The sequence below is a fragment of the Aegilops tauschii genome, chromosome 5 (genome assembly GCF_002575655.3).
Source record: "Aegilops tauschii subsp. strangulata cultivar AL8/78 chromosome 5, Aet v6.0, whole genome shotgun sequence".
NCBI lineage: Eukaryota > Viridiplantae > Streptophyta > Magnoliopsida > Poales > Poaceae > Aegilops > Aegilops tauschii.
Window position 1 is genome coordinate 137,773,247 of NC_053039.3, and position 22,219 is coordinate 137,795,465.

A 22,219-nucleotide genomic window follows, 5' to 3' on the forward strand; every position below is an offset into this window, starting at 1 on the left:
CCTCCACTCTCTTCGATTTCTAGGTTTCGTCGTAAACCTAATTGGTTACTTCCAATTACGTAAATCAATAGTTCTCAAAGGTAGGGCATTTCCCATTGATATAGGAACTTTTGTACTAGAAACAATAGTATCTCCAATTATAGCCCCTCTGGGATGTAAAATACGTGGATCGCTCCCTCTATATATGATATATCCATGACTTTGTTTCACACACATTGCATATATTACATTTTTTTTGTTTGAGATATCATCGACACATTGCCTCGGTTTCGCACAAACCATCTCTCTCACACCCACCCACGTACGTACCTGCACCTAAAGAAGAGGTGCACGCAGGACGCACGTACTCATGTCTCGTTTGCGGCCACACCCGCGCGGGTACACGGTGGAGTGTGTTTCTGTACGAAAAGGCAGCCCACGTGATAATTTGACGCGTGTAGCGGTTGTTTACTTGAAGGAGGGTCGGGTACCACACCTAGACGGAACAAAGTTTGACTTGACGCGTTAGTATTAAATAAAGTTATATATTCCTCCTCAATGGCGCATAGTACAAAATATAAAACGATTTCCATGGGGAAAATGGAAAAATCCGCTCCACTATATACAACGGAGCCTGCCTGTCGGGGTTTGTCTCTCGTCACACCATCTCACACAAGGCGGCGGTGGCCTCTCTCTCTCACCGTTGGTCAGTGATCCGGCCGCATCCCGTCCACCGGTGGAAAGGGAGGATGTGCATCGTTTCTCCATTCGATGGCGTTGAGGCAGCACGTCCCGATCCGCGGTACCCGCTGTTCTCTCTGACCAAGCTCCTACGCGGTAGGGCCTTCGCCACATGCTCGCTGCCGCAGTATGGGCAGATCCCGGCCACCGGCACCTTCCTAGTAACATCCCGACGACCCTCAGGTACATCTTCCTCCGTCCTTGCTCCACTGCCCATCTTCCCACGTTGCTGCATATGGATCTTCTTTAGTTGTTTGCTTAAAACGTATCTCGGCCGGCGTACTTTCCATCTTGCAATCTCATCCTCAAACCATTTTTTATAAACCACCATGCTGCTATCTTTCCCTTATTACATGGAATATGCTTCTTTTTTTGTCGGCGTATGTGTCTTCAACTCATGTTATTCGCCAGTAATTGTTTCCTTTCTACCTCTTTTTTGTAAACAGGGCTATCCATTTCACCTCGTTGCTATTGCGACCTTTTGGTGAACTGCACAAATCACTTTTTTCTTAAGAGTGTTTTGTGCAGTTCCGCCAAAATGTCACACGGGCAACGTTTTTACATTTCTGTGGGACTACAGAAATGGAGATTGGTTGTGCTATCGTCCTCATCCAACTCCATGCCTAATCTTCTCCAACAAGTAGTTAGTCCTAAAGAGAGGTTGCGGAGGAGATCGGCTTGTATTTGTGTGTGTTATGTTTAATCATCTAGTTCCACTATTATTGTTATCACACTGGCTGGATATCTTTGCAAACAGGGATGGTCAGCTCGATTTTAGTGGAGCTGCAGAAAATGATCGGATTGTGGTGTCCTCCATACACCCCCTTTTTGGCTACAGCGCTGGGTGAAACTAGCTGCCAAGCAATGAACACTGTGCCCAGGAAATGGACCCATGCCTACGAACAACATCGGTCAATTATATATTTTTCCTTATTTGTACACCTTCTCACAACTTTGTCTTCAGTTGTGATGTGAATATTGGCGCCGATCTGCGAACCATTGAGATGCTTTAGCAGCCATGGTAGTTTCATTTGTATTTGATGGAATGTTGTAACGAGATAATCTTGAGGCAAGAGGACACGTGAATCCTAAGTTGAAACCTTTTTTTTCCGGGAACCAAAGTTGAAACTTTCATATCATCACAGTACAATTTCATTAAAATTATGCGTACATATAAACAAATCCTGAAGGATTGATAGCAATGCCAGAAACAATTCAACTTCTTTTCGCCGACATGTGGGACATCCTTCATCCGGCTCCACCTGCCGTGCAGCAATATTGAGTGCACAACTGCAGGGAAAGATTCACCCTGGTCGTTGCACCGCATTAGTAATGACTAGTGAGCAGTCAAATCACAGAGCCCCACCTTCGCCACAGTAAGTTGCTCGGATGAAGCAACCATCATTTCTCTGTTCCTTGAATCCGCTGGTACTCCCATATTCCCAGAGTAATAAGTTGCTCGGGCGAAGCAACCATCACTTCACCTTTCCCACAGTAAGTACCTCCTTGGGCCCACTGAAAAATCACTTTTATCTCTCCATCAAGTGCATTTATTGTCAATCTAACCCTGTCACCGAAACACCTCTTTGGCTACAGTTAGTTCAGGGTTAGTCATGAGTTAGTCTAACCTCTAGCTAAGTTAGAGTATCCAAACAGGAGCAGTATAGGACATGCAAGTTGCTCAAAGCATACAGTCAAATTCGTACGTGAAAGGATCTTTTTTGTTTTTGAAAACGGAACGTGAAATGATCTTCGAAGGATATAATTTTCAAATTATATAAAATCTTATCAATAGTCAAAGACATACTCGAAGAATACATTAGGCCCTACTCCCTCCGTCTAGGTGTATAAGTCACCTTACAAAAACCAAATAATCCCAAAATACTTAGGCGCGGTGCATTAACTTCCACCTTGTTTCTTGTTTCTTGACATATCCACCAATGAGAGATGTGGGGTGTGCATGTTTTCAATGACTTAAGACTACCAAACACGATATGCAATGGTTAGTTCATTGCATGCAATCCTATGAATTACCAAATAAATATTAATTTCTCTCGTTTCCCCTCTTCCTTGGTCACGGTGCACAATCTAAGATGACTTATTCACTAGATGGAGGGAGTATATAAAATCTTACCAATAGTCAAAACCAAGTGTTACTACTACACCAAACAAGTTCAAAACGAGAAACTGGACCCACTCACGGCACGGCATGCCTGTCTCGTTTGGTCCGTCGGTCAAAGCGCTTCCTCTTCTTGGCATAACAATAGAGTGCAGTAATTTTTTTAGAATGCTCTTGGCATGTCGCTAACATGTGATGAGTTAACCGACCTCAATAGACGGCAAAAATGCCAGCCCGCCGCACTTTGAGAGAGACGAGGAGCGAGAAGCGATACAGGCTGGTGGATTACTTGAGCTAGGTGTCGCACTGAGGCCAAGAAATATGGTGATAGCGTGGGTTGGCCACATACAATATGATGTAACTACACTAGGCTGTCGTGTTTCGTACTCTTCCGGTCTACTGTGGAGATGATTGGTTTCGCTAAATAATATAAAATATTATGAGTGCAGACGCTCCACCATGAGGTTCCTTGCTCCTTCTCGGTCGTCGGGAATCTATGTTCTTCCACTCTCTTTTTTTGACATGAGCTTTGTTCATCCTTTTGCCAACACGCGGGACATCTAGCATCAAGGTGCACGTGTCATCAAGAAAATGGAGATAAGCAGTGCGTAAGTGAGTCGTGCACTACGATGGCACCTAGTACTACGTAATATTTTTTCTCCTCGATGGCACGTGAATAGTGCATGTACTCAATGACGTAGCACGGGATGGTAGCCATGGACATGGTCGGCCCTTTTTGGAGAGAGTACTAAATATGTATTAAATTTGATGTGTCCCATCAACTCGCAGAACGACGAGAAGCACACATTGAATGACGGAGCACGGGATGGTAGCCATGGACATGGTCAACCCTTTTTGGAGACTAATGCACTACTTTTGATGTGTCCGGTCTACTCGCAAACGAGGAGAAGCTTTTCTTACTAGTAGTACACTATCGACTGTAGTACCATCATCATTGTTCGACTTTCGGAAGAGGCGAAGAGCCAAGCTCACGGTCACCTACTCACAGTATAACTAGCCACGTTTGCACTAATTTTTTAACGTAGTACCTATGTGTATTGCTCCAGTGGTCATCACACATGAGCCAATCGATTCGCACCCTTCCACGCTCCATTTTGTCTTGCGTTCCTTCCTCCGCCTAGCATGCTGACAAGTGGGCTCAATGCTCATGTATGCCAACGTGGTAGTTAATTATTTTGCAAGAGTCAGCTATCACACCCTTTCGATGCCACGTCAATGTACCCACTAGAAACAAGTTATACTTGTTCGATTCAACCACCTCCCTAGGTGTTTGGAGAGGAATTGGCCTACGACGCATGCCCACCTATAGAACCGCCTCACACTTAATGTTTATTTGCTAATTAATAGCATTGCATGCAATGAACTAACCACTGCATGTCGTGTTTGCTAGTCTCAAGTCATTAAAAGCATGCACACCCACATCTCTTATTGGTTGATATGTCAAGAAACAAGAAATGAGGTAGAAGTTAATGCACCGCGCCTAAGTATTTTGGGATTATCTGGTTTTCGTAAGATGACACCTAGACGGAGGGAGTATTATACTTGAAGGCTACAAGGTTGGCTATACATGACGTGGCAGTGTCATGTAGCCATCAGCTGGTTATACTATTAAACATGCTCTTATAATAGTCCTATATTTAGGAACGGAGGGAGTAGTTGGCATGCATGATACTACCTATAATACTCCCATTACAACCAGCCTGGTAGAATTAAAATACCTAATATAAATGGTCGCCGCCCGATCTCTTTGTCCTCCTCTGGCATCCGGCAGAAGAAGAATCGAGCAAGACACCGGTTGTATTCGCCCGCGTCACCTCGGCGGTGGCCTTCATGGGATACAATCGGCGGCGGCCTCCCATGTTCTACTTTTCCTCGATGATGGCGGCGGGCGGGGACGTGCTGCCCGTCACCTCATCCACATCCGCGTAGCCGCATCACCTCGTCGACATCCGCCGCGGCTTCTTTCTCTGCCTGCATGTCGCGGTACACGCGCGTTGACGGCGGTTGGCGCAGTGGCAGACACTGGAGGCATTGTACGACGCGGCGGCGTCGAGGGCAGTGATGATGCCCGTGCCGCCGTGCTCCCCGACAAGCCGGCGTGGAGCAAGTCGGCACTCTTCCTCGAGCTGTATTGGAGAGGCCAGCTGCGGAACCACGCGCTGGCTTAGTGCGGCAACTGCCTCCGACGGGCTAGGCGAGGTAGGTGGAGAAGCGAGCTGCCGGGCTCGGCGGGCCACCAAGATGGCTTTTATGCCAGAGAACTGCTCTTCCTGCTCGTCGGATGCCGCCGAAAGAATGGACAAAATGGTGGAAGGAGGAGCTTGGCCGGCGTCCTGCTCCTGAACGGATGTGTGTGCCCGGAGTTGGTTTCTCGCATTCCACGCGGGTTTCTATATCTATACTATCTTCTTCTTCTTCTATTCTTCTATTTCTATATATAGTGTACCAACTTTAAGTAGGACTAAGAACATCAATCTTAACCGTTGATCTTCTGTAGCGACCAGACCTCAAATAGTCTGATCTACCGTGCACCAGTGTCATCCCTGGATCAGTAATGCTGACACGCACAGTACTTGGAGGATTTATAACAGAGTAGCAATCACACACTTATTACATCAAGTATATCAAGAGAGAAATAAGTATGACAAATATGGCTTAAGGCCATCTAAAACGATAACAGCGGAAGACTTGGAAGATAAGTGAGTCCATCAACTCCAACGGCATCACTGAGTATAAGACCACGACCTAAGGCACCTTACTCGTCGTCTGAAAAGTATGCAACATGAAACGTTGCAGCCCAAAAACGGGTCAGCACATGGAATATGCTGGCAATGTAACACATAGAGAGTAATGAACATAATAATGCTATACTACATGCATATATGGCTGGTAGAAGGCTCTATGGTTACAGTTTTGCGAAAAGCCAATTTTCCCTACTGCAAAGGAATAAATTTTATTTAACTATCATGGTGGTTGTTAAACATTGAGAATGGTTGACAGCATTCTCAATCCCAATTAAGTATCATCATCAAACCCAACAAAATTAATTAAAGTAACATGATGAGATTCACATGATAATCCAAGTACTAGATACTCAAGATATCCATAACCGGGGACACGACTAACCATGATTAGTTTATACACTCTGCAGAGGTTTGTGCACTTTTCCCCACAAGACTCGATCGCCTCCGCTTGATTCTCACACTACATGATGTTTGAGAAATGGATGACCGAGACACAGTCTTTCAGAAACAACAACTCTTTACTCCGGGTGGACAGTTACACCTACTTTCCCCTACATCTGCTAGCCCACCTCTTCAAGAGATCATGTAACCTACTCAACTATGCTAGAGCCCATAATAGCTTGTGGCTGCACACGGAAGTTTCTAGTATGAATAATCTCATGATCCCTTTGAACCTAGGTGGCGGTCCAAAAGAAAAACAGGCAATCCTGGAATACCCAGGTACCTCAATCCACCCAGATGTGAGTTTTTGTTGCCACCTTAAGGTTAACAATTAATTAACAATCTCACATCTGTCATGGTAACACTCAAACCCAATCCACGTCTACTAGCATAGCATAGCAATATGAGCAAACGTAGAAGTAACTCCCAAAGGTTTGATAATAAACAGGGCAATAGGTACTACCTCAACTACTTCCCAATACCCACAATTTAATTAGATCCTAATCATGCAATGTTTGAGGATTGGTCTAATGCAATAAAACTGGGTAGTAAAAGAAGTATGATCAAAGTGTTACTTGCCTTGCTGATGATCCGTGAAACCTAGAGACTCGAAGTAGTAAGCGGCGCACTCCGGGTACTCTATTGCAAACAAACAAGCATACAATAAGCACTCACTAATGCACAGGTAAAACTCAAATAAAAGATCCAACCAGAAATTTCAACTTAAGAACTCCGGTTTGCAAAAAGAATCAAATCAAACGAAGCAACGAAAGTCAAACGGCGAAAGAAACAAGCTTCGTTTATTAATCTGGATCTAGGTCAAATTTTTCAGTAGCAAAAACTTGTTTGAGATGGTTAGACGGAAAGAGAATTTCGAGACGAAACTCTAGGCGCTTGAATCGCCTGATTCCGATAAACGAGCTAAAGATATACCAGAACGAAAATCTGATCAGAAATCGCGATCTGGAATAATCGTGGAAAATCCGGCGAAAAAGAAAACTGACGAACAGTTAAACGAACGGACGTTCGTTAACTGCGACTAACTGGCGAACACGTTCGTTAAAACGAACGGATCGGCGAACGTTCACTAACTAACTAAACCGAAGAAAAAAATAAACCGATCTATTTAAAAAAAATAAAAATAAACCTAGGGTTTTGGAAAAAAATAAACCGAGGCGGTTTAAAAAAACGGACGGCGAACGGCGGCGGCGGCTAACCTCCGGCGAGGCTCGGGACGGGCTCCGGCGGGGTCGTAGGGGTGCGGCGAGGGGCGGCGGGGTGCGGGCGTCGTCGGGGCGGCGAGGGGCATCGAGGGGCGGCGGGACGGCGGCTTCCCGTGGCGGCGGCGTCGGGCTCCTTCGGCGGCGGGGTCGGGTGGCTCCGGTGCGGCTCCTCTCGGCGGCGGCGGCTTCGGGTCGGGGGCGGGGTGAGGAGAGGGGCGGCGGGGTGCGGTATTTAAGAGGGGGAGGGGGTGCCGTGGGGGAGGGGGCGACGGGCGGCGGCCGGAGTCGTCCCCGATCGGGACTCAGCGGCGGTGGTCTCCAGGAGGGAGACGGCTCGCGGGGTGGGCTGGGTCGCGCGGCTCGGCTTCGGCCCAGTCGGCGCTCGCGCGTTTTTTTAAATAATTTCACCGAACCTAAAAAAATCGTAGAAAAATAAATAAAAATCCAAAAATGCCAAAACAATTTTTCACCGTCTAATTAAAATAATTAGGACGAGATGAACATTTTCTTGGCCCAAAAATGTAGTTTTAAAAACGTGCAATTTTTTTCCTAATGCAAATAAAATCCGAATAAAATCAAATATTTGATTTTAATATTTTTCCTCCAATATTTCAATTATTTTGGAGAAGTCATATTTTCTCCTCTCATTTATTTTAATATGAAATATTTTTCGGAGAGAAAAATAATTAAAACCAAAAATCCTCATTTCATTATTTGATAGAAGTCAAATATGGAAACCGCGAAAAATCCCCAACTCTGTCCGAGGGTCCTTGAGTTGCTTAGGATTTTCAAGGATTTTGCCAAAATGCAATAAAATATGCTATGCAATGATGATCTAATGTATAACATTCCAAATTGAAAATTTGGGATGTTACATCTTCTAGATCCAACAGCCAATATCAGTAGGATTCGCATGAACAGTACGCTGCTGCTACCTCACCTGTGTTCTAGAACAATCATGTACCCTTTCTATAAAAAAGAAGCCCATAACTAGCTCCAATGGGCTGTGTTGCCGCATGACCACCAGATGGTTTGATTGAGCCCAGTCGAGATGGTTTAGTAGGAGAATGAGGATATTTCTCAAAAAAAAGAACACCTGGAAAAAGTGAAGCAACGTGCAGTTCTTGTTAAATGAACGTACAATTTTATGGCATGAATACTACTTCCCACTTTTACAATATTGAACTAATATGAGCATTTATACATCACTATAATTTCTTTTTCTTTGAATCTATTAGCACATATATTATTTCTTTTCCCTTTTACCAAAATCACTCTGTTATATTAAGACGTGCCTTGCACGTGTATACATACTAGTAAATGTAGGTTTTCGAATGTGGCGAGGAGGCGGGTACAACTGGGAGTGCAGCGGGCGGCGCCCTGGGCCGGCGCACCGCTTCAAATGGCGGACACAGTGAGAGGTCGCGTCCGCCCTGACCCCCTTGACCGTAGACCTTGACGGTGTACGTCACCTTGTCTCCAGATCTGAGATGCCACGTGTACCAGATGAATGACTCCAAGCTCGACCACCGTGATGCAAGAGGTGCGAGCCGCGGAACACTGTTGGAGACACCCCCCCCCCCCCCATAATTTTCCTCATCATCATCTGAGTCCTAGAAGATCTCACCCACATCATCATTAGGCATGCAGCCGCCTTCATAGACAACGTGCGCAGAAGGAGTAGAGGCGACTGGGGACGCACCACATCATGGGCGCTCCGTACGTGCTCGTGTGCGTGCAGTGTGCATGCTTTACCAACAGTGCTAGCTCTAAGGCCGAGGTTGCGGTCGTCTTCGTCTCCGGCTAGTCGTTGAGCAACGACGGCAAAGAGGTGCTGCAAGAGATGCATAGATGCCGTTGTGTGCGAGCTTCGCCGTAGCACGACGAACTGGATGTCGCCGAAGATGGCGCATGCTACCTCTTAAGCATGCGTTGGTTTTCCCTTCAAGAGGAAAGGGTGATGCAGCAAAGTAGCGTAAGTATTTCCCTCAGTTTTTGAGAACCAATGTATCAATTCAGTAGGTGACTACACGCAAATCCCTAATACCTGCACAAACAAATAAGAACCTTGCAACCAAGGCGATAAAGAGGTTGTCAATCCCTTCACGGCCACTTGCAAAAGTGAGATCTGATAAAGATAATAAGATAAATATTTTTGGTATTTTTGTAGTATAGATTGAAAAGTAAAGATTGCAAAATAAACGGCGACAAAAATAGCTAGTTGACGGGAGATTAATATGATGGAAATAGACCCGGGGGCCATAGGTTTCACTAGTGGCTTCTCTCAAGATAGCATATTTTACGGTGGGTGAACAAATTGCTGTCCAGCAATTGATAGAAAAGGGCATAGTTATGATGATATCTAAGGCAATGATCATGAATATAGGCATCACGTCCGTGACAAGTAGACCAAAACGATTCTGCATCTACTACTATTACTCCACACATCGACCGCTATCCAGCATGCATCTAGAGTATTAAGTTCATAAGAATGGAGTAACGCATTAGGCAAGATGACATGATGTAGAGGGATAAACTCAAGCAAAATGATATAAACCCCATCTTTTTATCCTCGATGGCAACAATACAATACGTGCCTTGCTGCCCCTGTTGTCACTGGGAAAGCACACCGCAAGATTGAACCCAAAGCTAAGCACTTCTCCCATTGCAAGAAAGATCAATCTAGTAGGCCAAACTAAACCGATAATTTGAAGAGACTTGCAAAGATATCAAATCATGCATATAAGAATTCAGAGAAGAATCAAATAATATTCATATATAATCAATTTCATAAACCCAAAATTCATCGAATCTCGGCAAACACACCGCAAAAAGAGTTACATCGAATAGATCTCCAAGAAGATCGAGGAGAACTTTGTATTGAGATCCAAAGAGAGAGAAGAAGCCATCTAGCTAATAACTATGGCCCCGAAGGTCTGTCGTAAACTACTCACACATATCGGAGAGGCCATGGTGTTGATGTAGAAGCCCTCCATGATCGAATCCCCCTCCCACAGATCACCGGAAAAGGCCCCAAGATGGGATCTCACGGGACAGAAGGTTGCGGCGGTGGAAAAAGTGTTTCATGGCTCTCCCCGAAGGTTGCAGGGTTGTAACGCCCCGGACACACCCGCCGGTGGTCGTTACTCCTGGCAGGATCTAGACTGGCCCCACAGATCAATACTAGTCTTTTCTGCGCACTTTGTCCTCACTCGTGCGCACCCGGGAGAAACTTCCCGGTCGGTCACCCATCCTGAAACTACTCCAAGCTGAGCACGCTTAACTTTGGAGTTCTGTCCGAATGGGCTTCCGGAAAAGAAGGAATTCCTTATTGATATGAGTAGTCTATCATCCCTAATAAGCCAGGCTATCACATACACCCCTACTCAGAGGAACCGACGTCCTCGTCGGGCCACAGGAACGTTCCCTCTTGGCACATACGTCTGTGCATCCAGTCCGGTACATGTGCCATGCCGTGTGCCACGACGGGTCACAAACGTCATGAACAACATGACTGCGCACCTATCCGCAAACATCCGTGTAACCGCGAGGATCGGCTCTGATACCAACTTGTAACGCCCCGGACACACCCGCCGGTGGTCGTTACTCCTGGCAGGATCTAGACTGGCCCCACAGATCAATACTAGTCTTTTCTGCGCACTTTGTCCTCACTCGTGCGCACCCGGGAGAAACTTCCCGGTCGGTCACCCATCCTGAAACTACTCCAAGCTGAGCACGCTTAACTTTGGAGTTCTGTCCGAATGGGCTTCCGGAAAAGAAGGAATTCCTTATTGATATGAGTAGTCTATCATCCCTAATAAGCCAGGCTATCACAAGGGTATAAGAGTAAATATAGGCGAAAGAAGTAGGTCGGTGGAGCTGCGAGGGGCCCACGAGGGTGGGGGCACGCCCTCCTGCCTCGTGGCTTCCTCGTGGCTTTCTTAACCTCCACTCCAAGTCTCCTGGATTGCGTTTGTTTCAAAAACGATCCTCGCGAAGGTTTCATTCTGTTTGGATTCCGTTTGATATTCCTTTTCTGTGAAACACTGAAATAGGCAAAAACCAGCAATTTGCACTGGGCCTTCGGTTAATAGGTTAGTGCCAAAAATAATATAAAAAGGTATATTAAAGCCCATTAAACATCCAAAACAGATAATATAATAGCATGGAGCAATCAAAAATTATAGATACGTTGGAGACATATCAAGCATCCCCAAGCTTAATTCATGCTCGTCCTCGAGTAGGTAAATGATAAAAACAGATTTTTTTTATGTGGAATGCTACCTAACATAATTTTCAATGTAATTCTCTTTATTGTGGCATGACTGTTCAGATCCAAAAGATTCAAGATAAAATTTTAACATTGACATAAAAATAGTAATACTTCAAGCATACTAACAAGGCAATTATGTCTTATCAAAATAACATAGCCAGAGAAAGATTATCCCTACAAAATCATATAGTTTGGCCATGCTTCATTTTCGTCACACAAAATGCTCCCATTATGCATAACCCCGATGACAAGCCGAGCAATTGGTTCATACTTTTTAACGCGCTTCAGCCTTTTCAACCCTTACACAATACATGAGCGCAAGCCATGGATATATCACTATAGGTGGAATAGCATATGATGATGGGGGTTATGTGAGAAGACAAAAAAGGAGAAAGTCTCACATTGACGCGGCTAATCAACGGGCTATGGAGATGCCCATCAATTGATGTCAATGTGAGGAGTAGGGATTGCCATGCAACAGATGCACTAGAGCTATAAGTGTATGAAAGCTCATCAAAATAAACTAAGTGGGTGTGCATCCAACTTGCTTGCTCACGAAGACCTAGGGCATTTTGAGGAAGCCCATCGTTGGAATATACAAGCCAAGTTCTATAATGAAAAATTCCCACTAGTATATGAAAGTGACAAAATAAGAAACTCCCTATCATGAAGATCATGATGCTATTTTGAAGCACAATTGTGGAAAAAGGATAGTAACATTGTCCCTTCTCTCTGTTTCTCTTTTTTTTGGGCTTCTTTGGCCTCTTTTTTTTCATAGTCTCCATTATTCTTTCCTCACATGGGACAATGCTCTAATAATGATGATCATCACACTTTTACTTACTCATAACTCAATGTTACAACTCGATACTAGAACAAAAATATGAATCTATGTGAATGCCTCCGGCGGAGTACCGGGATATGCGATGAATCAAGAGCGACATGTATGAAAGAATTATGAAAGTGGCTTAGCCACAAATACGATGTCAACTACATGATCATGCAAAGCAATATGACAATGATGGAGCGTGTCATAATAAACGGAACGGTGGAAAGTTGCATGGCAATATATCTTGGAATGGCGATGGAAATGCCATAATAGGTAGGTATGGTGGCTGTTTTCAGGAAGATATAAGGAGGCTTATGTGTGATAGAGCGTATCGTATCACGGGGTTTGGATGCAGCGGCGAAGTTTGAACCAACTCTCAAGGTGAGAAAGGGCAATGCACGGTACCGTAGAGGCTAGCAAATTGCCGAAAGGTAAGAGTGCGTATGATCCATGGACTCACATTAGTCATAAAGAACTCATATACTTATTGCAAAAGTTTATTAGCCCTCGAAGCAAAGTACTACTACGCATGCCCCTAGAGGGATAGATTGGTAGGAAAAGACCATCGCTCGTCCCCGACCGCCACTCATAAGGAAAGCAATCAAAGAACACCCCATGCTTCAAATTTGTCACACAACGTTTACCATACGTGCATGCTACGGGACTTGCCAACTTTAACACAAGTATTTCTCAATTTCACAATTACCCAACTAGCATGACTCTAACATTACCACCCTTCTATCTCAAAACCATTATCAAGTATCAAATTTATCATAGTATTTAATGCACTCTATATGAAAGTTTTATTATACCCATCTTGAATGCCTATCATATTAGGACTAATTTTATAGCCAAAGCAAATTACCATGCTGTTCTAAAAGACTCTCAAAATAATATAAGTGAAGCATGATAGATCAATAATTTCTATAAAATAAAACAACCACGATGCTCTAAAAAAATATAAGTGAATCACTAGAGCAAAATTATCTAGCTCAAAAGATATAAGTGAAGCACATAGAGTATTCTAATAAATTCCGATTCATGTGTGTCTCTCCCAAAAGGTGTGTACACAAAGGATGATTGTGGTAAACTAAAAAAGCAAAGACTCAAATCTTACAAGACGCTCCAAGCAAAACACATATCATGTGGTGAATAAAAATATAGCCTCAAGTAAAGTTACCGATAGACGAAGACGAAAGAGGGGATGCCTTCCGGGGCATCCCAAGCTTAGGCTTTTGGTTGTCCTTGAATTTTACCTTGGGGTGCCTTCGGCATACCCAAGCTTAGGCTCTTGCCACTCCTTATTCCATAATCCATCAAATATTTACCCAAAAACTTGAAAACTTCACAACACAAAACTCAACAGAAAATCTCATGAGCTCCGTTAGTATAAGAAAACAAACCACCACCTTAAGGTACTGTAATGAACTCATTATTTATTTATATTGGTGTTAAACATAATGTATTCCAACTTCTCTATGGTTCATACCCCCCCCCCCTGATACTAGCCATAGATTCATCAAAATAAGCAAACAACACACGAAAAACAGAATCTGTCAAGAACATAACAGTCTGTAGAAATCTGATTTGTTCGAATACATCTGGAACTCCACAAATTCTGAAAAACTAGCACAACATGGATAATTTGTATATTGATCTACTGCAAAACGAATTGGTATTTTATCACGTTCTGGTGAATTTAACAATTATTTTCGTCAGTGTAAAGTTTCTATCTTTTTCAGCTAGATCAAACAACTATCACCCAAGAAGATCCTATTGGTTCTACTTGGCACAAACACTAATTAAAACATAAACCCACATCTAAACAGAGGCTAGATGAATTATTTATTACTAAACAGGAACAAAAAGCAAGGAACAAAAATAAATTTGGGTTGCCTCCCAACAAGCGCTATCGTTTAACGCCCCTAGCTAGGCATTGATAATCTTAATGATACTCGCATGAAAGATAGTAATTGAAACACAAAGAGAGCATCATAAAACATGTGAAAATCACATATAAGTCTAACATACTTCCTATGCATAGGCATTTTATAGGAAAACAAATTAGCTAGACAAGCAAGATCTAGCATATGCAAGGAAGAAGAAAGAAACAATAGCAATCTCAACATAACTAGAGGAAATTTAGTGACATGAAAATTTCTACGACCATATTTTCCTCTCTCATAATAATTACATGTAGGATCATAAGCAAATTCAACAATATAGCTATCACAAAACATATTCTTAACACGATCCACATGTATGCAAAGTTGACACTCTTCCAAAATAGTGGGATTAACATTAACTAAAGTCATGACCTCTCCAAACCCACTTTTATTAAAAACTTCATAAGATTGGACATTCTCCAAATATGTGGGATCTAAAGTTGACACTCTTCCAAACCCACTTTCAATATTATTGCAAACATTATTATCAATCTCATATTCATCATGGGGAGTAAATAAATTTTCAAGATCGTAAGAAGAATCACCCCAATCATGATCATTGCAACAAGTAATGGACATAGCAAAACTAGCATCCCCAAGCTTAGGGTTTTGCATATTATTAGCACAATTGACATCAAGAGAATTTATAATAAGATTATTTCAATCATGCTTTTCATCGAAGGAACTATCAAGTATGGGTGCAATAGCAACGATGTCTTGTTTAACATAAGGAACTATAGCAAATTCGTCTTCATAAATATTGGCATCATGGCCACAAGAATAGCAAGCATCATGTTCATCAAGGGATATTTCAATCAAATCATCGGAATCATAATTATCTATAGATTCATGCATATCATTATTTTCTTCCAAAGCAATGGTCATTCTCTCAATAAATTCCTTAACATAGGCATTATGAGCATAGTTTTCATAGCAATATTTAAGTATGTCGGAATTTTCAGATTTGTAGAGAGTAATATCATACTTTTCAATCAAAGAAGCAACTTCATGAGCACCCTTAAAAATGACAAATTCTTCAATTTGTTCGATATCATAGTAACTATAAACACCCTTTCCATAAGAAGATAAGATTTCATTATCATTAAACTCACATAGGTAGGAAAGGTGTTTTTAGGGTTCTTAAAGCAACAAGTAAAATCATAAATTTCACAAAGATTCGAAGCAAAGCATAGCAAACTATTTATTTGATACCATAAGAGTTTCCCCTTTTCAGACAAATGATGACGCACAAAATGAGCATGCTCATCTAAAGATTTTCCCTCAACTAAACTAGTTGGGGTTTCAGCGCGAGCACAAATAGATCGAAGATGATCCAAGTAGAACACTTTAAGTGGATCCATATCAATAGATTTTTAGCAAGAAAAGATGCAAGCAAATAGAAGGCACATGGAAACACAAACAAAAAGACATACGGGAAGAAGGCAAAGAAAAGGCAAAGGTGAAGTGGGGGAGAGGAAAACGAGAGGCAAATGGCAAATAATGTAATGCGAGGAGAAGAGTTTGTGATGGGTACTTGGTATGTCTTGACTTGTGCGTAGATCTCCCCGGCAACGGCGCCAGAAATCCTTCTTGCTACCTCTTGAGCATGCGTTGGTTTCCCTTGAAGAGGAAAGGGTGATGCAGCAAAGTAGCATAAGTATTTTCCTCAGTTTTTGAGAACCAAGGTATCAATCCAGTAGGAGACTACACGCAAATCCCTAAGAGCAACTCTAGCAGACCCCGCAAAACGCCCGGCCCACAAAAATTCCGGCGAGTATGCGGGCTGGGGCCAATTTTGCGGCCAGAACAAAGCCCGCATACTCGCCCGGCCAGCAAAAACTTTTGCCGCAGCCGCAAACCGCACACCTCGAGCGCTATAAGTGCGGTTCCGCGACCCTTATACGGGTCCAAACCCTATCCCCCCGCCGCCGCGAGCCACCCGATTCCCCTTTCTCCTCCCCCAATTTCTCGTCATCGGCGACCCTCCGCCCCGCCTCCAGCCGCCATGTGGGGGCGAATGTGGAGCTCCGGACGCGGCTCTGGCAGTAGATCCAGCCGTGAGAGGGACCTGGAGCGTGAGCGGCACGTCCGGTCCGACGGCGCGAGGAAGCGTGGCACGCGGAAGTGGACCAACCGCGGGCTTTCGCCGCCGGAGAGCTTCGACCGCCGCGAGACGGTGGAGTACGACCGCCGGCGCATGTTGTTCTCCTCCGCCGCAGGCTTCCTCCCCGTGAAGAGGGAGTGGTCGGACGAGGAGGAGGAGCCGGAGCCGCCGGCGCCGTTCGCTCGGCCGGTGAAGGAGGAGCCCGAAGAGCCCACTCCTCTCGGCCGCCGCGGAGTCATCGCCCCTGAGGACTACGTCGCGGAGTTCGACGCCGTCGCCGCCGCCATCGCGGAGCGGAGCGTGCGCGAGGAGGAGGAGCGCCGGTGCCACGCCGAGGACTCAAAGCCCTCGAGTGGCGGCAGGCGGTCGCCGACAACGTCACCGCCAACGAGAAGGCTGACGAGTGGCACCGCATCCGCGCGGAGCAGGCAGAGAAGTACGTCGATCTCTGCAGCTCCGGCGAGGAGGATTGAGCGTCCGGCTCCTCCACGGCGTCGTCCAGTTGCCGCGACCTCGCCGCCGTCAGATCCGACCCCCTAGTACTAGTTTAACGTAGTATGTAGTATAACTATGATTGTAGTTTGTGATGAACTATGTAGTATGCGATGAACAATGTAGTATGTGATGAACTATGTTTGTGCAATTTCTCCCGCGAAAGAATTTTTTCAAATTATGCAGGTTTAGATACGGGTTCTACTCGGCCGCGTATGTTTTTGACGTGCAAAAGCGATTTTCGTGAACCCGCAAACGCGTTTTGCAGGTCATATTTTTGCGGGGTCTGCTAGAGTTGCTCTAATACCTGCACAAACAAATAAGAACCTTGCAACCAACGCGATAAAGGGGTTGTCAATCCCTTCACGGCCACTTGCAAAAGTGAGATCTGATACAGATCATAAGATAAATATTTTTGGTATTTTTGTTGTATAGATTGAAAAGTAAAGATTGCAAAATAAACGGCAACAAAAATAGCTAGTTGACGGGAGATTAATATGATGGAAAATAGACCCGGGGGCCATAGGTTTCACTAGTGGCTTCTCTCAAGATAGCATATTTTATGGTGGGTGAACAAATTACTGTCCAGCAATTGATAGAAAAGCGCATAGTTATGATGATATCTAAGGCAATGATCATGAATATAGGCATCACGTCCGTGACAAGTAGACCAAAACGATTCTGCATCTACTACTATTACTCCACACATCGACCGCTATCCAGCATGCATCTAGAGTATTAAGTTCATAAGAACGGAGTAACGCATTAGGCAAGATGACATGATGTAGAGGGATAAACTCAAGCAATATGATATAAACCCCATCTTTCTATCCTCGATGGAAACAATACAATACGTGCCTTGCTGCCCCTGCTATCACTGGGAAAGGACACCGCAAGATTGAACCCAAAGCTAAGCACTTCTCCCATTGCAAGAAAGATCAATCTAGTAGGCCAAACTAAACCGATAATTCGAAGAGACTTGCAAAGATATCAAATCATGCATATAAGAATTCAGAGAAGAATCAAATAATATTCATAGATAATCAAGTTCATAAACCCACAATTCATCGGATCTCGGCAAACACACCGCAAAAAGAGTTATATCGAATAGATCTCCAAGAAGATCGAGGAGAACTTTGTATTGAGATCCAAAGAGAGAGAAGAAGCCATCTAGCTAAAAACTATGGACCCGAAGGTCTATGGTAAACTACTCACGCATCATCGGAGAGGCCATGGTGTTGATGTAGAAGCCCTCCGTGATCGAATCCCCCTCCGGCAGATCACCGGAAAAGTCCCGAAGATGAGATCTTACGGGTACAGAAGGTTGCGGTGGTGGAAAAAGGGTTTCATGGCTCTCCCCGAAGGTTTCAGGGTATAAGAGTATATATAGGCGAAAGAAGTAGGTCGGTGGAGCTGCGAGGGGCCCACGAGGGTGGGGGCGCGCCCTCCTGCCTCGTGGCTTCCTCGTGGCTTTCTTGACCTCCACTCCAAGTCTCCTGGATTGGGTTTGTTCCAAAAACGATCCTCGCGAAGGTTTCATTCCGTTTGATATTCCTTTTCTGTGAAACACTAAAATAGGCAAAAAAAAATAGCAATTTGCACTAGGCCTTCGGTTAATAGGTTAGTCCCAAAAATAATATAAAAAGGTATATTAAAGCCCATTAAACATCCAAAACAGATAATATAATAGCATGGAACAATCAAAAATTATAGATACGTTGGAGACGTATCAGCGCACGCCTCCATGCAGCCGCGTGTGTGTGCATGCATGTGTTATTCACATGCATTCTACGGCCGAATGTGTGTGCATGCATGTGTTGTGTACGTGCGTTGTTTGCTCCATGCTGTGCGCGTTTGTGAATGAGTTGGATCGGCATGAGTTAGTGCGTCGGCATGTGTACATGCGTGGCTGCATGCGTCCTGTACATGCGTGGCTTCTTGCATTGTTATCAATACTTCCTCCGTCTCGGTTTATAAGACATGCACGTCTTTGTAGGTTGACAATTTAACTAGCTAAATATGTATCATATTGGATGAAAAATATATGTTTAGAAACTACATCCACTTAAGAATCTAATGATATACTTTTGGTGACATATAACTCATATTTAGTTAGTCAAATCGATGACCTAGAACTACGCGCACGCCCTATAAACCGAGTCAGAGGGAGTATAAACTAATAAAATATCTTCAACTTAGCATCCTGATGTATTGTCTCTAGTGGTTAGCGAAGAGTTCATGTTCTTTTATTTGTTTACAGGTGGGCAGACGGCAAAAAAACAGGGGAAAACGCGCAAGGTTCCTTGCAAACGCTCCATCGCGAGGTTCCTTGCTCCTTCTCGGTCGTCGGAAATCTATGTTCTTCCACTCTTTTTTTTACGTGAGCTTTATTTATCCTTTTGCCAACACGCGAGACATCTAGCATCAAGGTGCACGTGTCATGCAAGAAAATGGAGATAATCAGATAAGCAGTGCGTAAGTGAGTCGTGCACTTCGATGGCACCTACTCCTACTACGCAATATTTTTTCTCCTCGATGGCATGTGAATAGTGACGTAATCAACGACGGAGCACAGGATTGTAGCCATGACATGGTCAGCCCTTTTTTGGAGAGAATACGTACTAAATAACTTTGATGCGTCCCGTCAACTCGCAGAATGATGAGAAGCTTGCTTACTACGCCTTCTCCCTCGCCAACGCGTGCGCGGTGGCTCGCGACACGAGGAGAAACTTTTGCTTACAAGCGGTGGACGTGCAGCAGTTCATTTGGTGTCAGATTGCCAGAAGTACTACTGTAGTATCACCATTATTGTTCGACTTCCGGAAGAGGCAAAGAGCCAAGCGCAAGGCTAGCCATAGTGGGAGTAACATAAGTAGGAGTACCTCCTTTTTTATTCTACAAACAACCACACTCGAATATTGGACGGTAGCAGCACATCAACTGAATCAAAAATCGAAACCTTTCCGCCCGGCGCCAGCTGAGCCCGCCGTTCCACATTGATGGCAAGTCAGGGCGACGCGACCTCTCACTGCTTCCACCGTTGAAGCGGCGCGCCGACTGAGGGCACCGCCCACTACACGCCCGGCATTTCAGACTACACATACTTTGTGAGACAAAAGGTGGGGCTATTATTAATGATATAGTATTATACTAAAGGGACTAACTATTGTATGCAGGCTACGTATTAGGTTGGTTCTAGATGATGTGTCAACTTCATATAACCGGATGTTGGCTATACTATTAACCATGCTCTAAGTGTGGTGTGAGTCGTAAAATTTATTAAGTCATTAATTAATAATCAACAGACGCCTTAATTACTCAGCCGTTTCTAATTCTTTTGGATAGTGGGGCTATTATTGACTTGGACGTGGGGTCTGGGCCAAAGGCCTACTATTATGTACTTGGTCTTACTCGCACGACCGACCTAACAGGCTCTACCCTAGCCGCCGATGTATCATATGGTTTCACCCCATTCCAGATCTTAGCGCCGCCACGCAATTCTTCTCCATCCCTCCTTCCGGCGTGCACCGCGAGAAGGGACAGCAGTCCTCCGAACCCCACCTTTCGTGATCCTGTACGGGAGAGGGGCGATCAGGTTTCTGGGGAGCACACTCCTGTGACTGCTGCCAGTGACGACTTCCTCAACGACAGCCTTCTTCCCTGACCTCGGTAACCTCTTCATCAACGACATGAGTGACAACATCAACCACAGCGGTTCTGCTCCCACTATACAGTATGTGATTCTATCCTCCTGGTTTAGTCCGCATCATTACTTTGATCTTTGCAATTGTCGTCATGATCTATTTACTGTTGATTCAGATTACATCTCATAGTAAATTGCTCATATATTCAACAATCCAATCCAAAAACCTAATTATAGGCAATTTACTCCGAGTGGTTTTGCTGCGCTTTTGAAGCCGCCTACTTTTAAGGGGGTGCAATATAAAAGGTGGCGCACAAGTGCAGTATATTGGTTCCAGATCATGCACTGCTATGATGCCACTAAGGGTAAGCCTGAGGGCGATCTTAATCCTACACAGCAAGAAGCTTTTGAGAACATGGATACCCTCTTCAAAGCCGCCCTGCTGAGTGTGCTTGACGATTCCATTGTGGATTCATATATATCGTTTGACAGCGGCAGACATGTGGGCTGCGCTCGAGACCACGTTTGGGGCCTCGAGCGCTGGCAACGAGTTGTACGTCATGGAGCAATTCTGTGACTACAAGATGACTGATGAGCGCTCTGTTGTTCAGCAGACTCATGAGATACAGTCACTCGCTAAGGAACTTGAGTACTTGAAGTGTGTGTTGCCGGACAAATTTGTTGCTGGGACCATCATTGCCAAGCTTCCACCTTCGTGGAACAATTTTGCTACTTCTCTGAAAAACAAGAGACATGTGTTTTCTGTTTTGGATCTCATTAGCACTCTTCATTTTGAAGAGAAGGTGAGAGCAAAAGACACACGTGCTTGGGTCGCTGAGGGAGCTTCTAGTGACCACATGGTACACGAGAAGAACTTCCAGCCCAACCAGCCCCAAAACAACAAGAACAAATCTCAGGGGAAAGGCAAGTTTGATGCAAAGAACAAGCCGTCACATTCTACCAACTTCAAGAAGAATTCTCATAACGGGAAGGGATACAAACCTCAATTTTGGTAGCACTGCACAAAACTTATATGGCTGCATCTACCTGCTGTCAGCTAACCTCATGGTGCTCCAGGTATTCCTACATTCGTAACTAGGTACAATCACCACCGCAAGATGAAATAAGCTTATTCGTACGTTGACTTGCTGATTGCAGTGCAGAACGATCCTGTCATGTGTGGAGTAGCAAACAAGCAGTGCAGCCGAAGGTGGAAATCAACCAAGGACATATGAAATTATATATAATCTTCCTCAGGCAGGTCAGTATCCCCTTCGTCCAGATGATCATGTTTTGTCATGCCGAGCTATTGATATGTGCTACTGTTTTGCAACACCGTTTAAGTATAGCTATTGTTTTCCTATCTTTTCAGATTCAGGACAATGAAGATGATTTCAGGGGAACTGCACAATATGGACTCATGTTGAGTCATCTCTATTGCCTCGTGTGTTTGCTGCAAATGTGTCAGCATCAATTGCAAGATGAGGCAGCTAGCTAGCTGTGGAGTTGCCAACATGCTCAAAGTGCTCGCAACATTGAGAAGAAACAAGCATGCCAAGGAAATTAATGCGTGCGCAGGGAGGCCCTTTGCTCAGAGAAGCATCGACCAATTTTCTTTATTTCCACACCTTCTCACAGCTTTGTATTGGTTATAGTATGGTGAA